The sequence below is a fragment of the Elephas maximus genome, chromosome X, assembly GCF_024166365.1.
Source record: "Elephas maximus indicus isolate mEleMax1 chromosome X, mEleMax1 primary haplotype, whole genome shotgun sequence".
Taxonomy (NCBI): domain Eukaryota; kingdom Metazoa; phylum Chordata; class Mammalia; order Proboscidea; family Elephantidae; genus Elephas; species Elephas maximus.
In genome coordinates this window covers 45,332,427-45,356,410 of record NC_064846.1, presented here as the reverse complement: position 1 = coordinate 45,356,410, position 23,984 = coordinate 45,332,427, and the positions used below count along the sequence as shown (strand labels likewise).

Below are 23,984 nucleotides of genomic sequence, written 5' to 3'. Positions count from 1 at the left end.
GCGGCCGGCGGGAGCCCCGGCTACCCCTCCAAATCCTTTTTCTAGACTACAGGAGATTTCTGTTCCCTTCTGCTGCTGCTTCTGGAAGATGCTGCACAGAGAAGGGGGAAAAAAATCAAAGAAGGGTGGGGAGGGAAAAAAATCAAGGAGGCGCGCTCCCTTTCTCCTCCCCACCCCTAGCTCCAAAAATGTCCAACCCTAAGCTCTTCTTTTTTCCTTCTATCTGCTTCGGGCTTCCCTCGGCTCCCGTTCTCTGTTTCTCCCTTCCTTTGAGGTAGCTGTGAGATGCGGAGAACCCGTCGCGGTTGTGCTGTGTGTGTGTGTGTGTGCGTGCGTGTGTGTGTGTCTGTGTCTGTGTGTGTGTGAGTGAGTGAGAGAGAGAGCCCGCCGCGGCTGGCGAAAGCACCTCTCACCTCCCCCAGCCCAGGGGCCAAAGCCTCACTCACTCTCCTGCTCAGGGCTGGGGCGGGCGGGGCGGGGCGGGGGAGGCGAGGAAGGGGGAGGAAAAGAGGGAGGACCGGGCAGCCTGCAGGGGCAGCTCCTTCCTTCTCTGCAGCTCGGCGGCCAGGGGTGGAAGGAAGCCGCAGCCGCAGCCCCAAGTCAAGTCAGCCCCCGCTGCCCCGTCCCACCGTCTCATCTCTCCCCCCTCGGTACGGAATTTTCTGTTTCATTCGTTTGCTCTCCCGGGCCTCCCCCTCCGCTGGGTGGTGGCAAAGACTGAGGGCTGTGTGCGGGTGCGGGGAGAGGGGACAGGAGCGCCTGGAGCGTTTGGCTTGCAGGGTCTCTCTTTGCCCCTTGGCCTGGGTGGCCCCTGCTTTTGGGGAGCGACCCCCGCCCACTCGATGGAGCCCCGATTCTGGGTCAGCGGTGGTGGGGCTGCACTGGCGGCCACGGGTCATCCTGGGGGAAGGAGAGTTGAGCCGGCGAGAGCTCGGGCGGGCGGCCGGACGGCGGGGCTCTGAATCGCCAGGGGCTGAGCCGGGGTCGCCTCGGGAAGGCTTCAATTCCTGACAGGTCTAGTGTAACCCAATGCAGGCAGCCCTGGAGTGGAACCCATTTCTCCCATCCGTGCCCCTCTCATCCATAGGGTTGGTCTCCCAAGACCCAGCCTAGATTGGTGTTGGGTGCGAGATAGTGGTATAGGATGAGAGGGTGAGTTGCTTAGTGGGGGCAGTAGTGTATGTGTCTGTCCGGGGCGGGGGGGGGGGGGAGTCACCGGACACTTAGGCGACTGTTTGATCTTTGCGCCTTCGTGTTACGTGAGGCACCTCCTCATCCCCACCTCTCGCCCCATTCTCCGGTGACCAGAACATCGACCCTCTAGAACTCTTCTAGCTCCGGCTGAATGGCCCCACCCCCACCATAACCCTGAGACTTCCACCTGCAACCTGCAGGCGCTTAGGTTCGCTAGCTGGCATCATCTCATGGCCCGCTGCATAGCCCCAAAGCTTGGCTTTGTCTTTCATCTCTGTCACTAGCTCTCTCCGGAAAAGGGAGCGCAAGGCTCTGCCTTTCTGAATACCTGACCGGTACCTGAAACGCTTTCCCTACTCATTCTCGGAACAATCCCGAGCTCAGAGAAAGCTCTGCTGTACTTCCCGTTGTCGCTTTAACCCACTGAGCACACACTGAGAACCTGAGTCAAGCTCCAGGAAGTGCTACAGCCTTCCCTGACTAAATGGCTGCGTGTTCCCATTGCTGCGCTTGAGAAGCTGGTGTTAGTTACGTTTAGTGGGAGCCCTAGCAACTCTCCTCCTAGGCTACCCTGGCAGGGCTTTGAAGCGGTTCCTCCAGTTTGAACCCTTGCTGAAAATGCTCGTTTCCACTTCAGATATACTGAATCAGAATCTACAGTTAACAAGATCCCCCAGGTGATTCTCAGGTATAATGAATTTTGAAAACAACTGCTCTACTAGTAATTCTCAGAATTGGTCCCTCGCTAGCAGTATTAACGTTGCCTGGGAACTTGTTAGAGATGCAAATTCTCAGTAGGGGTTTACTGTACTCTGGGTAGTCCCTAGGGGCGCCAAGCAGAAGACAGGCACGTTTTTTCTGTTGTCCTTAGTTCTGTAGCCTCCCTAGCCCCGAGGTGGCCCAATATTCTGGAAAGTATTAGGCTTTTGTATGGGAGCAAGGCTTTTGTTTAGGAGCAAGGCTTAGGAGAAAAAGTATTGCCTTGGGGAATGAAGAGTTTGTGTGTGGGAGGGAGCAGAAAGGGAGGAGCCTTCCCCTCCATGCAGTTAAAGTACTCTGAAGAGTTTTTAAAGATTGCCCAATGGGGCAAATGAACAAAAATCACTTCATTCTGGCACCTTCCTGCCTTTCTCCCATTCAAAGGCAGTTTCACAGTGACCCAGCAAACTCTAATGAGAAGCCTCCTAAACGAAAGAGGTCAATGCTCTGATTAAGCTGGTCCCTCGGATGTGAGGGATGAGTAGGATATGTGACTCTGGAGAGGATTTTGGGACAGCCTACTTTCTTTGGCCAAACTTGAGCCCGGCTGAGTCTTCCACTCCAAGCCCATGATACAACCAGGAGCAATACTCAGGTAGAAGGAAATCTGTATTGTTCTGGGCTGTTTCCTTCAGAGGCCATACACACAGAGGCAGTCGTCTTTAACATATGGGGTGTATGTATGCTTCTGTATTTTGGTGTTTTCCTAGTCGATTGTGAATAAGACCCAAATTTCTCTACCTGCCCCTGCCCTACCCTGCTAATCTCTTCAGAAGATCAAGGATATACAGAGGAAAACCTGTTCAAAAGTTCAAAGCACCATGCAAATGTCAGGTATTACCATACAAATTCCAGGACAAAATTACTAGAGGATCTCTTAGTACAATTAGAAGCTGAGGCAGGAACCCAAGCTTTGCCTGAGTTCCATGTCAACCTTGGGTGTGGGTGGTTCATCTTCTCTGTAGATATGGAAATATTCAAGTTTTCTACTTGTTGACTGAGAGGATATGTCTGTTTGAACTCTCTGAGGGCAGTTTGTGACCAGAGGCCAAATCTACAAAAGTGGTGGAAAGTACAAAACGGAAGCAACTATCTGAATAACTTAAGCCCAGATCTACCTGACTTCTAGGCTAGGTTTACTCATGTAGCTTGGCCTATTCAAACACTATGACAGATATGACTGTCAAAATGACTGTCAAAATGCAATTGAGACTTAAACATTCAGTCATACTTTCTTTTCTCTTCTCTTCTTATAGCCTTGGCCATAATGGTAAGTGATATATGTAGACTGGAGTTTTGTGTAATATCATAGGCTAAGGGAGGAACTCAGAGAATGAAGACATTTTCCTTTCTCCATTAAACAGGGTTTCCCAACCTTGGCACTACTGGCATTTGGGCTGGATAATTCTTTGCTGTGGGGGACTGTCCTGTGCACTGGTGCATTGTAGGAAGGTTAGCAGCGTCCTTGGCCTCTACCCCACTAGATGCCAGTAGCACCCTCCCCCCAAGTTGTATCTTGGCATGGCTAAATGTCCCATGGGGGGCAAAATTGCCTCTCTGTTGAGAACCACTGCCATTTAAGGTGTATCACATTTCAAAGATCATATTTTATCCTAATTCTACTTACATGGCATGTCCAGACCTTGTATTGAACAGTCTTAGAAAATATAGACTATTTTGTGAGGAAACAGCATAAGAAGGAGTGAATTAGTAAGTTTTGATAAATGGTTGAATTCATTGTTATCATTACCTCTCTCTCCATCATCATCTAACTCTTGTGGAGCACACACTGTGAGCAGGGAATCATACTAGGAGTTGATTATAGCAAAGATCTGTAAGACATATATATTAAGAATCAATATATTAAGAAATAATTGACCTTTATGCCTCCTAGGGGCAGGGGTTACTGATTTTTCTTGGATAACCAGTTTCTGGATTGAATCCAAACCTGGCTTTTCCCTTCTTCCGTTTCCCTTTTGTCCCAAAACAGAGACTTATTTTTGAAAGTACTGCCTTAGGGAGATTGCTCTTTCTCTTGCTAATTACCATAGCCCAACTTAGAATTTTTGTGACTTCTCTATATATGGCACTTGTGTCATAACAATGTATCCAGCATTGAAATGACCACAACATCACAAAGGTTTTAACAAATTGAGTATGTATATTAGAGAAATATTCAACAATGGCAAAGGCAAAGACAAAGGAAATGGAATGCAATGTAAGAACAGGTGATTCTTAAAATACTGTGGAGTGTGGAAAAATGTCTTGGTGTGATTCTGGGTTTTAACACTCAGCACTATCTCTGCCCCAGGAAGTCAGACAACCCTAGTGCAAGTTGTAGGATCCTGGTCAGGAATTCAGCAAAAGAAAATGCAAAAGGAAGCATGGAATATCTGTTCGAATCAGCTGAGTAAGCTCCTACCTTAGAAAATAAGTTTTCAGTGAGCCAGGCCTGCATCAGCATCACTTGCTTTGGATAACTCTTAGTCCAATACCATACCCCTTCTAAAGACCAACACTGGGCTAATGTCCATAGCAGGGACCAACAATTAGCACATTCAAACTCTGCACATTCATAAATTATGATTCTCTTGCCAAGGCTAATTGTTTACTTAAATAAGTTTTGCCTGAATTGGGGCCGTGAGTGACTGTAAGTAATTGAATATATGTTTTACTTTTCAATTGTATGTTTTAAACTCTTATGTCACAACAGGATCCCTGTAATCAAGGTATAAGGCCTTAAATTATTAAGGGATTAATCTTAATAAAAGAAGTGTAAACAGAACCACACTTCATGGATTAGCTACGGACTTTGCTGTGCTTGCCATTAATAGGAATGCAACTAGAGCCAACCCTAGGCATATTTGTAAATTGGAATTACAGTATCACAGAACATTAGAGAACATTGGGCCAATGAGAAGGGCCTTGCCAGCGGCTACATGGATAGCGAGTGACAGAGATAAGATTCCAATCAAGTCTTCTTGTTCTGCAACTGACTCTCTGTGTGATATCAGGAAGGGTAGGCTTAGTCTTCACCCTGCCTGGTTATTAATATGATCTCCTCTAATCACTTACGCCAGTGTGTTCTCTCTCCCAAGAGTAGCTGTAGCTCTGTCTTCAGTCTTATTTCCAATTGTAGGGAAAAAAAAAGGGAGGGGGATCTGACCCCTTAGGAAGAGAGTCAAAGCCTGAGAGAACGGGTATTTCTTTGGAAGGAGGAGTTCCAGAAGCCCCTGAAATCACCCCCAAAGCAGGCCAGGCCCTGTAAAATCTGTGTAGGCTGGGAGTAGGCCAGGGAAAGTTTGTTTCTCCTGTTTTTTGAGAATTGGCTATTTTTTTCTTTTCGGGGAGGGTTTGATGTACAAATGAAGTTTTAATTTGAGCTTTTCTCTCTGGAGCTGGTGAGCTGTTTTTTATTCTTTTTCAAAGACACAAGTTCTTATGGACAGAGTAATGAACAGCTAGCTAAGGAAGGTTTTTGGACAGTGGATTGTGATAGGGAGTGTAGGCTTTGGAGCCAGAGAGACCTGGGTTTGAATTCCAACTCCATCTCTTGTAAGTTGTGAAAATTAGGTTATATGAACCTTGTTTTCTTATCTCTAAAATAGAGATAATGTGTCATAGGGTTGTTTAGTACACTTGATTGGATAATGCACAAACCTAGCACAGAGCCTGATATATAGCAGTAGCTATTTTTTTTTTTTTTATGGGTGGGTGGGATACATCAGTAGTTAATTTCCTTTTTCTCTTTTGCTTTGGGATTTGGCTGGCAAAGAACCATTACAGGAAGACCTAAGTCTGTTTTTCTTCGTAAATTTATGCAATGACAATGAAGTAGAAAACCCCTTCCTCCCTGTATACCTACCCTTTGTCTGCTCTGGGCATGCAAATCAACATTCCTTGTCCCTACTTCTCACTCCCATACCTAGCCACTTAAATGTTTCACCATCACTTCAAACACAATAGTTCTGAAACTGACTGTCTTTCCCCAGAAAACCCATTTTCTTTAAATCGGTGAACAACAATTAGGACTTTTATTATCCTAGGCCTCCAGGCTTGAGGTTATACTTCTGTCTTAGTCCCCCAAATCTGTAAAATCTATTGGCAATTTCTCTTTGTCACTTGGATTTGATTCTTTTTCTCCATTTCCACTACTACTACTATCTTCGTTACTCCACGCTTAAACAATTAATGGAAGCCTTCTAAATGGCTTCTTTGCTTTAGGTTTTGGCACCTCCAATCTATCCTGCTTGAGTAATCTTCTGAAAGTGTCCCTTTTAATAAAGTGACTGCTCTGCTTAAGATCTCATAATTTTCCACAGCCTATCAGCCCAAGTCATGGAAACTCTCCACCCTCTCTAATCAGGTTCCAACTTATGTGTCCCTCCCCTCTCCACTGCCAAGGTATATTTACCTCTCATGTCAGGTAAGACTCTATTACCAACCCACTAACACTCATTGTTCATGGTAACCCCAGAATCTCCCTCCCTAAGCCTCTTTGCTCATATTTCATGAGGCCTTCCCTCCTTCCTTTTATTTTGTTCCTGAAATATTTATTGTATAACTCAAGTGTGCCAGGGAATATGCTAGGTACTGGGGATGTAGCTGTGTTTGGTGTCTACTTTTATGGGCCTTACAGTCTGTTTCAAAAGATAAATAATAATAAACCAATCATTTCAATAATGTATGATAGTTGTTATGATAGAGTAAGTAGTTGATAGCAGGGCCTACTTGAGGGATCCCGGAAGACATCTCTAAGGCCATGATTTTACAATGGGGCATAAAAAATGAATGGGAGTTAGCCAGGTGAAGAGAGATCAGGGACAGTATTCCAGGCAAAGAGAATACTACATGTGAGGTCACCTGGGCAAAAGCATGCTATGTTCTAGGAACTGAAAGAAAGAAAATCGTTGCAACTATCATGAAACTACAACAGGGAAGAGTGGCAAGAATAGTCAGGGACTAGATTATGCAGTTATGTGAGATTATATGAGCCCTTGTTGGCCATACTAGGGACTTTGAACATCATCTTAAAACAGTGAGAAGCCACTGAAGGAGAGTCATATGATCAGACATCTATGTTAGAAGGATCAGTCTAGCTAAGGAGAATGCGTTGGCGGGGAAAATGACTGGGGCAAGGAGATGAGGTAAAATGATATTGGAATAATACAGGAAAAAAGCAATGGTGGCCTAGAATAAGACAGTCACAGTGGGGATGTAGAGAAAAGGACATTTTTGATATAGGTAGGAGATATAGTCAATAAGACGGTGATAGATGGACCGTGGTAGGTGAGGGCAGGGGATATGTCAAGGATGACTTCCAGGTTTCTGGCTTCAACAAGTAGGCGAATACTGATACCATTTTACTGAACTGGGGAGACTGAAGAATATGTTTGAGGGGCAGAATGTGAGTTCGGTTTTGGATATGGTGAGTTTAAGATATCTGTGAACCATCTAAGGAGAGATGTTAGAGAGTTGGTTATATGATTCTGGAACTTAGAAAAGAGGTTATATGATTCTGGAACTCTGAAAGAGATAATAATTTGGGACTTGTGATAGTATTTAAAATCGTGGGATTGGACGATATCACTCAGGGAGAAAGTATAAATAGAAGAGGGCAGAAGGCTGAGCCCTGGGAATCCTCCAACATTTATAGATCAGACAGAGAAGTCATGTCCGTCAAGTGATAAGACCAGAGAAGTAGGAGAAATGTCAGAATAGTGTGATATTCCAACAACATTGGAGGCCAGTGACCGAGGAAAGAATGTTTCAAGAGGGAATGATTAAAAGTGTCTGATGCTCCTGAGAGGTCTAGCAAAATAAATAAAAAAAAAAGTGACTACTGGGTTTAATCACATGATAGTCATTGATTCCTTGGTTCTACTCAGATTTCACTGAACTGAGAAGTGAGAGGGAGGTGAGAAAATGGAAACAGTCGATGTAGACGACTTGTTCGAGAGATTTGGCAGAGAAAGCAGAGAGTAGCTGCTGGGGCCTGTGGGGCCAAAGGAGGATGAGTTTCCTTGTTTGTTTTTAAGATGTGAGAGCCTTTGAGCATGTTAAAATGCTGCAAGGAAGGGACTAGTAGAAAAGGAGAGGAGAAGGATAAAGAGAGAGGAGATAATCAAGTGGGATCCTCAAGAAGAGGGCAGGATTAATCTTAGAAAGGAGGGGTATAACTTTTCTATTATAATATGAAGGAAAGATCAGTGTGAATTCAGATAAGTTTGTGGGTTTCATGGTAGAAAGCTGAGGCAGTTTCCTTCTATATTTTATGAAGGGTAGTAGGAGATGAAGGAGCCCTGATGATGCAGTGGTTAAGCTCTAGGCTACTAACTGGAAGGTCAGCAGTTCGAACCTACCAGCCCTTCTCGGCTAGAGAAAGATGTGGCACTCTGCTTCTGTAGAGATTTACAGTCTTGGAAACCCTATGGGGACACTCTATTCTGTCCTATATGGTCACTGCGTCCAAGTCAACTCAATGGCAATGAGTTTTTCTTTCTTTTTTTTTTCTGGTTTACTAGGCAATGCGGTAATTTGCTGAGAGCAAGCTGGAAGGGTATGAGAGCTTGGAGGTTTGAGGGGAGTGGAGAAAATAATTTAGAGAATGGGAGACCTAGCTGAGAAGGGACACTTTAGAATCACCAGACAGTGTTGAGAGCAGGTCGGTGGTTCTAACATTGTTCCATAGTCTGAGCACAGATGCAGAAAAAGGAGATGATTTAAGTCATCCAGGGTTTTTTCCAGGTGGTGTGATAGCAGTTTAGTGGATCCATGGAGCTTGAAATGTGATAGATCATTGAATCCAAGCTCAATACAAAGAGAAGGCAAGGCAGGTGGAGGCTAATGGATAGAGAAAAAGTAGAGGGCTCAATGGATAGATGCTACCAATAAGGTTGAAGAACCTCTTCATCTTGAGAATGATTAAGTGCCTGCAATGGAAATATTGGAACTTGTGGCAAGAGAGCGGAGTCTGAATGTGTCATTTTAGAGAAGGAACAGTCAAGGGTATGACTGCAAGAGTGAGTATCTGTGGTAACAGTGAAGGAGGAGATGATTGGAAATAGAACTGAAGGATCAGGTGTTGGTTGGATCATCCATTAATGTCACCCAAGGTGATGGCAGGAGTTGGGGCATAGAGGAAGTTGAGGACCTAAAGTTGTCAATGAATGGCTGGGGATGGAGATGGTGTTGGAGTGTTGCTGAGAAAGTGGTTGGGAGAATGATTAGAAGGTTATTTAGCTGAATACTATAAGCCTGCCTTAAAGTAGCAGGATTTATATGTAGTCTGGAGCCAAACCGTCTGAGCTTCAGTTCTGGCTTCACCATTGAGCAGTGATTGTCAAGTTACTTAACCTCTGAGCCTCAGTTTTCTATTTCTAAAATGGGGATAATAACTGTACCTACTACACAGGCTTGTTAAGAAGATTAAATAAATTAATAACTGAAGAATAGTTAGAACAGTATCTGACCCAAATTAATTGCTATGTAACTGTCAATTTTCACGTAGTGGCCTACTTACAGAAGGCTGGGTGCCCAGCTTTGATTATATTCATTCAGATGTTAAATCTCAATCAACTATGGATATCCCACTTGGCAACTTAAGTGGTTTTATTCCTATCTTCTGAGACCTATTCTTATCAGTGATGTGCTGAGTACATCAGCAATGAGGCCCTCAGACTCACCCAGGTCAGCAGCAGGGAAGCCATGCTTTCTGAAGCTCACCTTTGTCGAGCAAGAGACTGATGGGAAATGAGCAACAGCTGTATCCTCAAAGGCTGTTTGGTGGTCAGCAACATTAGGCTTTTTATAAGCAGAGTAACCTAACAGGAGCTTCATCAGCACCTTCAGAGTAACATTAAATAATATGGTGTGGTCATCCCTATTGGGAAACCACAGACCAACCAACCAGCCCCACACTATGAGAGCCTGGTACTGCATAGCGAAGCACACTTGTCGGGTAGGGAGCTAAGACAGTGAAGGCACACCCAGGAAGATGCTCTGTGTCAGACAGTTACACATCCCTGCAAACCAGTAATAGTTTTGGAGACTGTGTCATAATACCTGTCAGCACAGAGGGTACAAGTGAAGGATGCCATCATGATTTGACATTTTAGGGCATGTCCCAAAGAATGTGCTTTCTAGTCCCTGACAACCCCCATACTGCCATCAAATGATTATAATAGAATCACAGACTCTGAGATGTGGACGAGGCTTTAAAGATCTAGGTGTCCCTTTATGGAGATGGTTATATAGCAGACCTAATGTGTGGTGGGAGTGAGAACTCTGAAACCAAAAGATATAATCACCCTTACCCCCACTCGCATATGTATCACTTATTCATTTATTTAAGAAACAATGGTTGTTTGGGATATATAATTGAACAAAACAAAGATCCCTGTCCTTGTGGAATTTAGTCTAGTGGAATGGCAGGAGTTGAGGGCGTAGGGAATATATGGCAGTCATTTTAAACAAAAGAATCATGGTTATTTATTTAAAAAGTAATGAGCTGAATTATACATGTGAAAATGGTTGAAATGGCAAATGCTTGCTAAATATATTTCACCACAATAAAATGTTAACAAAAAGTAATGAACTACTTTATCTACTAAGATGATGCAAGACTATATTAAAAGAGAAACAAAGTCTCTTAAGTATGGTGTCTGTTTTCCTCCATTCAATCTGGCCCTGGCCATGGGTCCTTTTTTGAGCCAGACACTGGGCTAAACCCTAGATATGAATAAGAAAATTTCTGGTTTCAAGAAACTCATCATCTGTAGGAGGGAGACACTTCAAAAGATAATCACAACATGATCATCACAGCCGCTGTATCAGTGGTGTGGGCAAAGAAATGGAAGCCCGGAGGAGAAAGAGAGATTAATTCCTAACTCTGTGGCAGTGGGGGAAGGCTTTGTGGAAGAAGTGACATTTTTAACTGGGACTTGAAAGATGAATAGGAGTGTGCCCGAGAGAGAATTTAGGGAAGATATTCAATTCAGAGGGAACAACATGTATAAAAATATGGAATAATGAAAGGGCTCACAAAAAACATATGAGATGTCTACAAGTATCCAGAACATAAGAAGTATGTAGGGAAGGTGTGACAGGAGATGGAGTGGGAGAGGAAGTATCAGATTGTCAAGGAACTTGTATATCAAAATAAGGAATTTGGCAGTGGAGCGTCAACAGAGATTTTTAAGCCACGTAGATACGCTTTCAAATATGTTTGGTTTTATTTTTCAGACGATGGGCTTAGTAGCTTTATGGAGGATGAAGGAGAGACTAGAGGCTTGGAGACTAGACAGGAGGCTTTTGCAATAGTCCAAGCAAGAGAAGATGAGGGTCTGAATTATGTCAGTATCTGTGATATCCAGTACCAGTTGCCATGGAGTTGATTCTAGCTCATGGCCACCCTGTGTGTGTCAGTAGAACTGTGCACCATAGGATTTTCAGCGGCTGTTTTTTTTAAGAAGTAGATCACCAGGCCTTTCTTCTGAGGCATCTCTGGGTGGACTTGAACTTCCAATCTTTGGTTAGCAAGAAACTCATCATCTGTAGGAGGGAGACACTTCAAAAGATAATCACAACATGATCATCAGTGCATTAATTGTAGGAACCCAGTAGAGTGGCAAGAAATCAATATATTTCCTATATAGCAGCAAAAAACAATGAAGAAATATGATGGACATATTCAGTTCATATTACTATAAAAATCAAATACCTAGAAATAAAATTATAGAGAGCCCAAAGAAGAAAAATTCACAAAACATCACTGAAGGACATGGAAGGAGTTTTTATTACACATTTAGATGTAGGAAATGAAGCCATAGAGATATTAAAAGAAAACATAAGTAAATATTTTTAGAATCACAGGATGGAAAAGACCTTTATAAGTATGTCACAAAAGGCATAACCTAAAAGGAAAAGATTAATAGATTTGACCACATAAATATTTTAAATTTCTGTATGGCAAAACAAGCTAGGAACAAAAACTTTAAAACTGAGAAAAATATTTGCAACATATATGTAAGAAAAGATGTTAATGAACAGTTATAAGAACATATAACGAGGTCTTCCAAATCAATATGAAAAAGTTGAACATCCTAATAGGAGAATGGGTAAAAGATATTAACAAGTAGTTCACAAAAAAGGAAACAAATGTAAATAAGTAGTAATCCCATGGGGAGAGGGGGGAATTCAACCTTACTTAAAATCAAAGAAATTTAAGTTAAAAGAAAAAGACAACAAATTAAAAAGAACAGTATAAGCTAGTATTGACATGGGAGTGGGGAAAGAGGCACATATAAAATTTGTGGGTGATAAATACATATAACCTTTGCAGGAGGCAATTTGGCTATGTATTTCAAAAGAGTAAAAATATTTATAGACTTAGCAATTCCATTTCTAGTAATTTGTTCCTGGGAAATAATCCTTGAATCCGCAATGTTTAATGTGTAGGTATATTAGTCATAATATTGTTTATAATAGTAAACATTTGGAAATAACCTAAGCCTTGAAACAGTGGGGCGTTGGTTAGGTAAATTGTGGTGTATCTGTAAAATAAAATTTAACACAGTCATTAAAAATAATGATACAGGGTTTATATTTATGGACATGGAAATACGTTCTTTATAGAGTATTAATTGAGAGAAGCAGGTCCCAGAACACTATTGTATTAATTATGTCTTGCTGCATAACACATTACACAAAACTTAGCAGCTTAAACAACAAACGTTTATTGTCTCACACAGTTATTGAGGGTCATGGCCCCAGGAGCTGCTTAGTTGGGTGATTCGGGTTCCAAGTCCCTCACCAGGTTACAGACAAGATGATGGCCAGGACTGCACTCATTTCAAGGCTCCTGGCGTTAAAGAACCTGCTTCCAAGCTCACTCACTTGGTGGTTAGCAGGTCTTAGTTTCTCTCTGGCTATTGGCAGGAGGCCTCTGCTCCTCTTCACATGGGCCAACTCGTAGACTGCTTGAGTGTCTTTATGACATGGCAGCTGGCTTCCCCCAGAGTTAATGATCCAAAAGAGAGATAGAGACAGGCCAAGAAGAAAGTCACAGTCTTCTATATCCTAACCTTGGAAGCATCATGCCATCACTTCTGCGATGTGCTATTCGTTACACAGTTGGTAAACCCTTTGCAATGAGGGAGGAGACTATACAAGGGTGTGAATACCAGGAGGTGGGGATCATTGTGGGCCATCTTAGAAGCTGGCTACAACAACTGTTTGTGTTATGCTATATTTTCATAGAAAAAAAATGCATATATTTGTGTGTATGGATATGCAGAGTAAAAACCTTGAAAAGATAGATATCAAGTTTGTTTCTGGGTTGTAAGATTAAGGATATTTTTAAAATATAATTTTCGTTTTCCAATTTTTAAAGTAATGAACATAGATTACTGATGTTTGAGAAACTCAATAACCAATCAATGCATATATTTTTTAAAAGAATGAGAGTTGAGGAAAGAAAGCCTGTGTGTATCAACTATACTTTCAAGAAGTTTGGTAGTTGAGGGAAGGCAGAGATTTAAGACTGTAGTTTTAGGGATAGATGTGGTTGAGGAAAGCGTTTTTCTGTAATAGGAAAACAAATGTGTTTGTTCACTGAAGGGAAGAAGCTAGAGGAGAGGTCAAGGTCAGAGGCACAGAAGAGAGAAGGAATGGAATTCTTGTGGAAGTGGGAGAGAGTGTGTTCCAATGCACACGTGAAGGCCATTGTCATAAACACAGTGACATATAATTAAATTCTAAATATGTTCAAGAGTTGGCCTTGGACATAAGAATGTATAAGCCTTGGGCCTGACATATTAGCTTTGGCCAAAACTGGTTAGCCTTGACTTGGATTGGGACCTCACCTACCTCTGAAATATGACAGAAGAGAAGATGGGTGCCACTATTAGAAATCTTAGCATATTAAAGCAGGAAAGGTGATGGACTTTACACTTATTGGTCCCTATTTTCCCTCTGAGAGAGGTAGCAAGACATTCTACTCAGTCTGTGATGGGGTTAAAGGCCTGAAGAGGGTGGTAAAAGCTTAAAATAACTGTTTGGAATGGAAAAGAGCTCTAACCACGGAAAGAATCCTGTAGAAACCTTGAGGGCCCTGATGATAACTGTGGTCTCTCATGTCATCTTTAAACTCGAAGAACAGTGTTGCCAACTCTAATGTGTAATATTATTATTGATCATTAAAATGTTTACTGACTATCGTGTTATTTATTGATCGGCTTGTAGAGTGGCTTTATATCTCTTGAAAAATGATGATGAGCTAATGTAACCTGTTTTCATAACATTTCTTCTTACAGCTTGCTCAGTCTGCCTTCTCGAATTATGTTTATAGAGAGCCTATGAGGTAGCTTACTTCCTTTCAGGATGGCAGTTCCGAGTACCCATTTGGGTCCAAACCAAAAGCAAAATTTTGTTTTTTTTTTCCAAATGGCCATCAAAATTGGATTTTTGCAAAAATATTTTATGTAGGCAACATGGATCCTTTTTAGGTAGAAAAGACGTCATTACATAGATCACGAGTTTGCAAATAGGTACCTCAAAGCTCAGGTTTTTTTTTTTTTTTTATCACTTTGAAACTTATTAACAAAACAAGCCCCCTAAACCTAGCAGTTTCCTTCTTCTGGAGAAAAAACAAAAAACATTTTATCCCCGTATTCAGGAGAACACAAAAAATACTATATACCTGACTATAAGAGCTGAAAAGTGCATTAAAAATGCTTTTCAGAAAATTGAAAGATAACTCTTTTCCCCCTGAATACAGACAGGAAATTTGACATACACTAAAAGTCATATAGCTGCATTCCAGTCCCCTGTAAAAACTAGTGACTGATGCCCAGGGCATGGTGAATGCTTGTAGCTATTAGGCTCCTCTCTATTATGCCAGAATACTTGCTGTCACCGGTTGAGAGGTATATGAATCAAGATTCAGTTGTTTTTGTTTCCAAATCTGTTTAGGCCAAATGAACTTGTTAATGTAATTCTATAATTTAATTTTAGTACTATGACAACCAATAGAACATGCTATAAAAATAAAATTATAGTTTCTATGAAACTTAAACTGAATACATAATATCAGGGATAAAATAAGGGACTTAAATAGAGGTGCAGCAGAGATTAATAAGAGAATATCATGAAGCACTTTATGCCAGTATATTTGAAAGATGTTCATTAGATGAAATGAATAGGTTTCTAGAAAAATATAAATTACGACAGATGACTCTGGGAAAAAATAGAAAATTTTATTAAGTGCGATAACATTCAAAGAATGTATTCACTAGTTAAAAATCTCCCCATAAGAAAAACGCCAGACCCAGACAGTTTTAAAGTCTTATGCAAAGTGTTTTAGAGTACAGAAAAAGGGCACATTCCCCAAATTATTTTATGAGATGAGTATATAACCATAATACCAAATCAGAGAAGGATAGTATGTAGAAGGAGAGTTAGAGGTCAAACTCACTCATAAATACAGATAAAAGATTCTAATTAAAATATTAATGAATTGATTCCAGCAGTATTTAAAAAGACAGTACATTGAAATGCAGATGAATTTATTTCAGAAATGCTAGGAAAATAAATTCTGGTTACCTATGTGAGAATTCTTGACCTATACTATTAATAGATTAGAACATCTATTAATATAATTTATCACATTAAAATATCATCTAAATAGATACAGCAAAAGCATGTGATAAAATTTAACATGTATTCATTATTAAAAAAAAAAACCTTAGCAAACTGGGTATAGAGGGGAACTTCTTAAACTTGAAAAACAAAATCTATACACACACAAAAAAAACCCTACTGTAAACATCACAATGTTGACCTTTCAAAAGCTCCCTTTGAAATCAGGGATAAGATAGGAATATGTACTAACAATACTTCTATTCAATAGCTTATAGGATATCCAAGCCAGAAGAGTAACACAAGATAAAGACATGAGAATTATAAAGATTTAAAAGGAAGAAACAAAACTATGTATTTTTTCTGAATTATATGCCTGTATTTTTTTTTTTTATATTATATGACACTTCCATTTCTGGGAATATACAGGGCTAATTTATTTGAACTAACATTCCATTCAAATAACTAACAGTTGTGAATAAAATATTGTTTAACTCTTCTTAAAGGCAACCAAGAGATGAATAGATAATAACAAATTACAAGGCTAAAAGCTATGATGATAGTGGGAACAGGGAGATAGATATAAGCTGAGCACTGAAGCCATTTTCATCCTTGAGGAATTTGTCAAACCAGGTGACTAGAACTTTGGTTTTTGATGGTCTCAAGGTGGTGGGTGGGACAGAAGTCATTATCCAGGGCATGCCCAAGGAGAGGCATCTAGTAGGAGATCCATGTACAAAATACAGAGAAGATAAGCCATGACGACCAGAAAAAAAAAATGCACGATTGGTTTAGTAGTATAACTATCAGTGTAATTCATTATAGTAATAGATGAAAGAAAGAAAAATGATCATCACAGTAGACCCAGATAAAGCATTTGACAAAATCCAACATCTATTCCTGATAAAAATTCTCAGCAAACCATGAATAGAAGAAAATTTCCTCAACTTGATAGAGTACACCAGCCAAAAAACCCTACAGCTTAACCTTATATTTTAAGAAGCCCTAGTGGCACAACGGTTAAGCACTCAGCTGCCAACCAAAAGGTTGGAAGTTCAAACCTACCCAGCAGTTTAGGGAGAGAGATCTGGTGATCTGCTTCCATAAAGATTACAGCCAAGAGAATCCTATGCGGTAGTTCTACTCTGTCACATGGGGTCGCTATAAGTCAAAATCAACTCAACGGCACCCAACGACATCAACAATATTATATTTAAAGGTGAAAGACTCAATGCTTTTGCTCTAAGATCAAGAACAATGCAAGGCTGTCCTCTTTCATCACCTATATTCAGCGGTAGACGGGTGGCTTTATCCATTGCAGTAAGGCAAGAAAAAAGCATCCAGATACGAAAGGAAAAATTAAAACTGCCTTCATTTTCAGACTATACGATCTTCTATGTAGAAAATATGATGAATCCTCAAAAAAGCTACTAGAGCTAATAAATGAATTTAGCGAGGACATAGGATAGAAGATCAACATACAAAAATCAGTTGTATTTCTATATACTAGCAACAAAGAGAAATTGAAATGCAAAACAGTGTCATTAACAGTAACATCACAAATACGAAATTCTTAGGGATTAATCTGACAAAATATGTCCAAAAGATCCATACTCTGAAAACTAAAAAAGCATCGCTGAGAAAAAAAATGGAGACCTATGTAAGTGACCCTTTGCGGTCTAGTCAATTCCAACTCATAGCGACCGTATAGGACAGAGTAGAACTGCCCCATAGGGTTTCCAAGGAGCAGCTGGTGGATTCAAACTGCCGACCTTTTGGTTAGCAGTTGAGCTCTTGTCCGTTGCACCACCAGGGCTCCTATATAACTGAAGAGATATATTATATACATGAATTCATGAATTGGAAGGCTGACTATTGTTAAAATATTAATTATCCCCAAATTATAGATTCAACACAATCCCAGTCGAAATGCCAGTGTGCTTTTTTTTTTTTTAAACTGACAAGCTAATTCTCAACATTACATGAAAATATAAAGGACCTAGATTAGCCTAAACAACTTCAAAAAAGAACAGTTGGTAGTGCTGGCACTAGCTGATTTTCAAGATTTATAATGCCACAGTTATTAAGCCAGTGTTGTGTTGGCATAAAGATAGACAGAGATCAATTTTTGCCAGCATCCATGAAACTGTAGCAGGCTGGCTTGTCCCCTTCAAGCAGGGTAAAATCTCAGACCCTTCAGAGTTCTTGACACAAGAGCCTTGGAAGTTATTTGTAATGATCTGTTTCTTAAAATGGGTTGTGAGTATATGGGTGCTCATTTTAGAGTTATTGTATATCTTTTATATATATACTATTTTATGTATGATGTATTTAATAATAAAATAAAAGTACTAAAGTAAAATGATTTAGAAAAACAGTAAATCCATGTCACTAAAAACTGTTGGTGTCAAACCAAATGGGGGTATGACAAGTATAAACAATTGAGAACAAGATCATAAAATCTAGGATTCTTCATTCAATATGGTTGACAAGTGTCTGTAGGTTATTAAAAAATATACTCCCTGTTAAAGAAACTGAACCTTGAAATCATTCATTGACGAGACTTATTGGTGAGTTTTCTACAAGAAAAATGATGTAGTAGGCATTGGCCCTACATCAAAATATTCGGAAATTAATGTACGTTTATATGTTTTGTGCTAAAATAAAGCATCTAAGGTATATATGTATTCTTTTGTATCGTTCTCTGCTTTAACGGAGACGTTTAAATTTATCAACCAAGTATTTGTCTTGTTGCATGGGTAAGAGAGCTTGTACTGTATTTTAATTAAGATAACAAAGTCCCTGGGTAAATATTGCTTGGCTCAGACTTTTCATTTAAGTAAAAGCTCAGGAGCTCGTGGAGAACTTCAAATCTTCATGGCATCCAGGACTCGTTTTCAGCTCTGGGTACAACAGGAAAACTGACATTGATTTTGGCCTGGGATGAGCTATTAGGAGACAGGATAAGTTTAGAGGTGATTGCATATTTGTATAGGAGATTTCAGGTGAAGATGTAGGACTTCAGTAGCGATGCCTGTTATTCCGTGAAAGTTGACTTAATAAATGCCTTTTCTTTTCCCTTGACTATCCTTGCCTTAGAATCTCTTAAGTTGCTTCATATTTCCCTCCTTCCAGGTAGATGGTTAGCAGAGGAGAGAGAGCTAGAGGGAGAAAGAGAGAAATTAAAGGAATGGAAGTAAAGAGAAGTTGGAAAAGAAAGAGAGGGAGATAAGGAAGAGAGAAAGAAGGGGCTAACCAGGAAAATAAATGGTGATAACAGGACTGAGAGAAGTAAATGGAGGAAATAAAAAACGGGAGTAGGAAGACTGTGTATCGTGATAATAGTAAATTCTAATAAGAATTTCTACCATTTATTATACTCCTAAATATTATGCACTTTGCCTTATATCATTTAATCCGTAGAACAACCTTATGAAATAGGTTTTATTATTCCCATTTTATGAATTAGGAAACAGAGACCTGAAGAAGTTAAATTTACCTTTCCCCAGGGTCATAGAACATGGATTTGAATCCAGGTGTTTTTGTCTCAAGAGGCCATACTTTGTCTACTGCATTAAACTACCTCTATATGATGTGGAAACCCTGGTGGCATAGTGGTTAACAGCTATGGCTGCTAACCAAAAGGTTGTGGAAACCCTGGTGGCATATTGGTTAACAGCTATGGCTGCTAACCAAAAGGTTGGCAGTTCAAATCCACCAGGCACTCCTTGGCAACTCTATGGGGCAGTTTTACTCTGTCCTATTTTTTTTATAGGGTTGCTATGAGTCGGAATTGACTTGATGGCAATGGATTTTTTTTTAATGATATGGAGGAGTCTCTGGGTGGCAGAAATGGTTAAGTGCTCCACTACTGACCAAAAGGTTGACAGTATAAACCCACCTGGAGGTACCTCAGAAGAAAGGCCTGGCAGTCTGCTGCTAAAAGGTCACAGCCTTGGAAACCCTATGGAGTGCAGTTCTACTCTGCACACATGGGGTCACTTTGAGTCAGAATGGACTCAAATGCAATGACTTTGGTACATGATACTAAAATAACAGGCTAAAAGGCAAAAACTTAAGCTAAACAGGTTATGGCATCATATAAACAGAAAAAGCGCACAGCACAAAATAACCTACCATTATCCTTCACTTTGTTTCTCTTCATTACCTCCTCTCCTCATGCTCCCTGCCACGTACTTAGATTCAATTCAGTTAAAGTGCTTTGCAAGGAAGATAAGCAGACAGGCAGAAAATAAATCCCTAGCCTCATTTTTCACCTTTACTGGGATTTTCAAGTCAAGCTTACCTTCCTCTGGTCTCACAAAGGGCTTAATACCTAGTTCACCCATAGAAACTCAGTCCAAACCAGCGTTTCCTAACCTTTTGGGGGATTATGGACCCCTTTGAGAAGCTGAAGACCTTCTCTCAAGCAATAGGCACATACATGCAATGTATCGCATACAATTTCAGGAGTTTCATAAACCCCCTCAAAGTCCTGAAGTTTGTATCTTAGATGACAATCTCAGGGTCAGGGACTGCAAAGTCACTGACACTGAAATTCGAGACAGAGGATGAGCTCCTGGCCTGGCACCCGTTTTAAGGCATATTCGTACGAAAAATTTGATGCAAGATCTTAGTCTTAAATTCCTACCTAGACTCAAATTTGGTAATTGATTTTCACTAAGAGAGATTATCATGTCAATAATAACATTAAATTCTTTGTACACTGCAGTGCCCGTTGGTGGTCGGGGATTTTTTTTTTTATTATTACTTCCTGGAAGAGGGTAGCTCACTCTGAATTTCGAAATACGTTTTCTGTCTAGCTATCACTTACATTTGATTTTTTCAACCTCATCTATTCTACTAAAATTTTGGTGAGACCTTGTTGGGGTTCATGATGAAATAGTGGAATATGGGAAAGAAAGCTGTACAGAGTCAGAAAGATGCCACTAACTTGCTGTGTTATTATTACTGACAGTAAAGCAGTTTCCCTTGTGTCCTCAGTATTTTCATCTGTAACGTGAAGGTATTAGATTTTCAGTGATTTTCAAAACTCCTTAAAAAGTTTTTTAGTAGTGAAAACATTATTTCAATAGAAATATTTTGCAGAATGCCAATATATGAACAAATAAAAGTAGAGCTGCTATAATTGAAAAAGGGGTCAAGTTGCCTCCCAGTTGGTCTCCTTCTCTACCTCTTCTTCACACCACCATCACACCCATGAAGCACATCAATAGAGTATACTTTGAAAACAGTTTATCTAAAGAGCAATGTGCTTTGGAGTGAAACAGATATGGATTCTAGTCCTGGCTTTATGACTTAACAGCTCTGAGACCTTAATAGCTGTTTAATCTCTCTATGCCTTAGTTTCCCCATATGACAAGAGATTATGATAAATAGCTTTTATCCCCTGAGGTGACTGTAAAGATTTAATGAGTTATTACATGTAAAATATTTAGCTCAGTATCTGGCATATGGTGAGTGCTCAATAAATGTTTGCTATTATTATCATTATTGATCTATATAGTTTCAAGCAAAGGTTTGGGTCAAGGGAAGTTAGGTCATCCAGCTTTTCCATTTTGCTCTCTTGCTCAGTAACTTCTTCTTCCCTATTCCATGCTAGGGCTGATACAACTAGAATACCAAGCAGGCCCTCCCAATCTCTCTAATGTTCTTTGAGCTACACCACAATAAATGGGTGTAGTGAAAAATTATTCACATAGCTGACTGCTAGAGCTATACCTGTGATTTTCAATTTTTTCTTTTTAATTGTGGAGTGCTTTATTTTCCTCAAAAATTAGTCTGAAGCTCAGTAAATAAAAGAGATAAGAGTAGAGCTGTTCCACTTGAAGCAGGATGAAAGAAGGAGCCTCACCTCCTCTGCCTTCCCAGTCCCCTCCAACCATGCTCCCCCACCCTTGCCACTCTAGTTAGCTCAGAAAAACTCCAGTGCCCTGTGGACCACTGGACTACTAGGACGCTTACAAAACTTAGGATCTGTAGAAGTAATTTATTTCAAACTTGGAAATACAGTGTGGGGTTTTTCTAACTCCCATCGTTTCAAGGAAAATATTGATCCTAGAAAAGGATATTTCACCCCTACAAATCATTCTTCTACCCATTGATGGGGAAGTTATGGCTCCATGTCCTACTACTGGGATCCATCTTGAGTCTACCACCTCTGAAGACGTCCAGTAGCGCTTTTAAAAAAACATTGTATGGAGTTGTAATTGGCATACAATAAACTATATATATTTAAAGTGTAAAATATACATTTTGACGTTTGTATACACCCACGAAACCATTAGTACCATAAAGATAGTGAGCATATCCATCGTCCTCAAAAGGTTTAACAGGGGCCTTTGTAGTCTCCTCCCATCCTTATGGAACCAGTGAACTGCTTTTGATCACTATTCATTAGTTTGCATTTCTTAGATTTTTATATAAATGGGATCATACAGTATGTAGTCTTTCTTGCCTGGCTCCCTTAACTCTGTGTAATTATTCTGAGGTACATCCATGTTGTAACATGTATCAACCATTCATTAATTTTTGTTGATGAGCAATGTTATGGATTGAATTAATGTTCCCCCAAAACATGTGTTGAAATTCTAACCCCTGTACCTGTGAATGGAAACCCTGGTGGCGTAGTGGTTAAGTGCTACGGCTGCTAACCAAGAGGTCAGCAGTTCGAGTCCGCCAGGCACTCCTTGGAAACTCTATGGGGCAGTTCTACTCTGTCCTATAGGGTCGCTTTGAGTCAGAATTGACTCGACGGCAGTGGGTTTTGGGTACCTGTAAATATGACCTTGTTTGGGAATAGGAGTTTTTCTTTTGTTATATTAATGAGGACATACCAGTGTAGGGTGAATCCTAAACCTAATCACTTCTGAGTTATAAAACACCAGAACATACACTGAGACACACGCATGGGGAAGAGGAAGACAGACAACGGAGACAGATGCATCTACAAGCCCAGGAATGCCAAGGATTACTGGCAGCTTCTAGAAGCTGAAATAGACAAGGAACAGCCTCCTTCTAGAGCCATGCCCTGAATTCAGACTTGTAGCGTCCTGAACGGTGAGAAAATAAATCTCTGTGCTTTAAAGCCGCCCACTTATATTTCTCTTACAGCAGAACTAGGAAACTGAGACAAGTAGTATTCCACTGTGTGGATGGATATACCAGCTTGTTGTATCTATTTATCCCCATTTGTTTATCCACTTATCTGTTGATGAACTTTTGAGTTGTTTTTGTTTTTTGACCTTACAGATAAAGGTGTTATAAACATTTGTCTAGAAGTTCTTGAATGGACATGTGTTCTCATTTCTCTTGGATAAATACTTAGGAGAGGATGGCTAAATCCTATGGTAAGTGTATGTTTAACTCCCAATATTTTAAGAAATTTCCAAACTGATTTCCCAAGTGGTTGTATCACTTTACATTCCCACCAACCACGGTGTGAGAGTTCCAGTTGTTCTGTATCCTTACCAACACTTAGGAAGGTCAATCACCATTTTAATTGTGGGCATTTTAATTGTGATTTCAATGTTGTAACTCACTGTGATACAAGTTCCAGGCTAAAGTCCCCTCTTTGTTTCTTTGTTTTTGTTTTTTGCCATTGAGTTGATTACAACTCATGGCGACCCCATGTGTTACAGGGCAGAACTGCTCCTTAGGGTTTTCTTGACTGTAATCTTAATGAAAGCAGATTGCGAGGACTTTTCTTCCGTAGTACTGCTGGGTGAGTTTTAACCACTGACCTCTAGGTTAACCTTTAGGTTGAGTGCAAACTGCTGACACTGCCTGTTGTTGAGTAGATGAGTTGTTGTTGAGTAGATCGTGACTCATGGTGACCCCATGTGTGTCAGAATAGGATTGGTATCTCATTATGGCTTTAATTTGCATTTCCCTAATGAATGATATTGAGCATCTCTTCCTGTGTTTATTTTCCATCTGTATATTTTCTTTGTCGAAATGTCTGTTCAAACTTTCTGCCTATATTAAAAATTGAGTCAATGTTTTCTTATTATTGAGTTTTGAGATATATGGTTTGCAAAGATTTTCTTCCAGTCTGTAGCCTGCCTTCTCATTCTTTTAACAGTGTCTTTCAAAGAACAGAAGCCTAAAATTTTGATGAAGTCTGATTTATCATTTTTTTTTTTATGGATTGTGCTTTTAGTATTGTATCCAAGAAACCTTTTCCAACTCCATGGTCACAAAGATATTCTCCTATTTTTTTTTCCTAGAATTTTTTAAGTTTTAGGCTTTACATTTAAGCCTATTTTGAGTTAATTTTTGAATTGAGTATGATATATGGATTGAAGTTCATTTTTGCATATGGATATCGAATTTTTTGAGCACTGTAATTTCTCTATTGAATTGATTTTGAG

The 23,984-nt window shown here is 40.1% G+C and overlaps 1 long non-coding RNA gene across 1 annotated transcript in view; it reads left to right on the top strand.

Moving 5' to 3' along the window:
- The first annotated feature begins 573 nt into the window (after positions 1–573).
- LOC126069211 (uncharacterized) overlaps positions 574–23,984 on the top strand; it is a 166,423-nt gene continuing 143,012 nt past the window's right edge. Inside the window, exon 1 of the long non-coding RNA XR_007515887.1 lies at positions 574–650. This is a non-coding gene — a long non-coding RNA (uncharacterized LOC126069211). The remainder of the gene's footprint in view (positions 651–23,984) is intronic.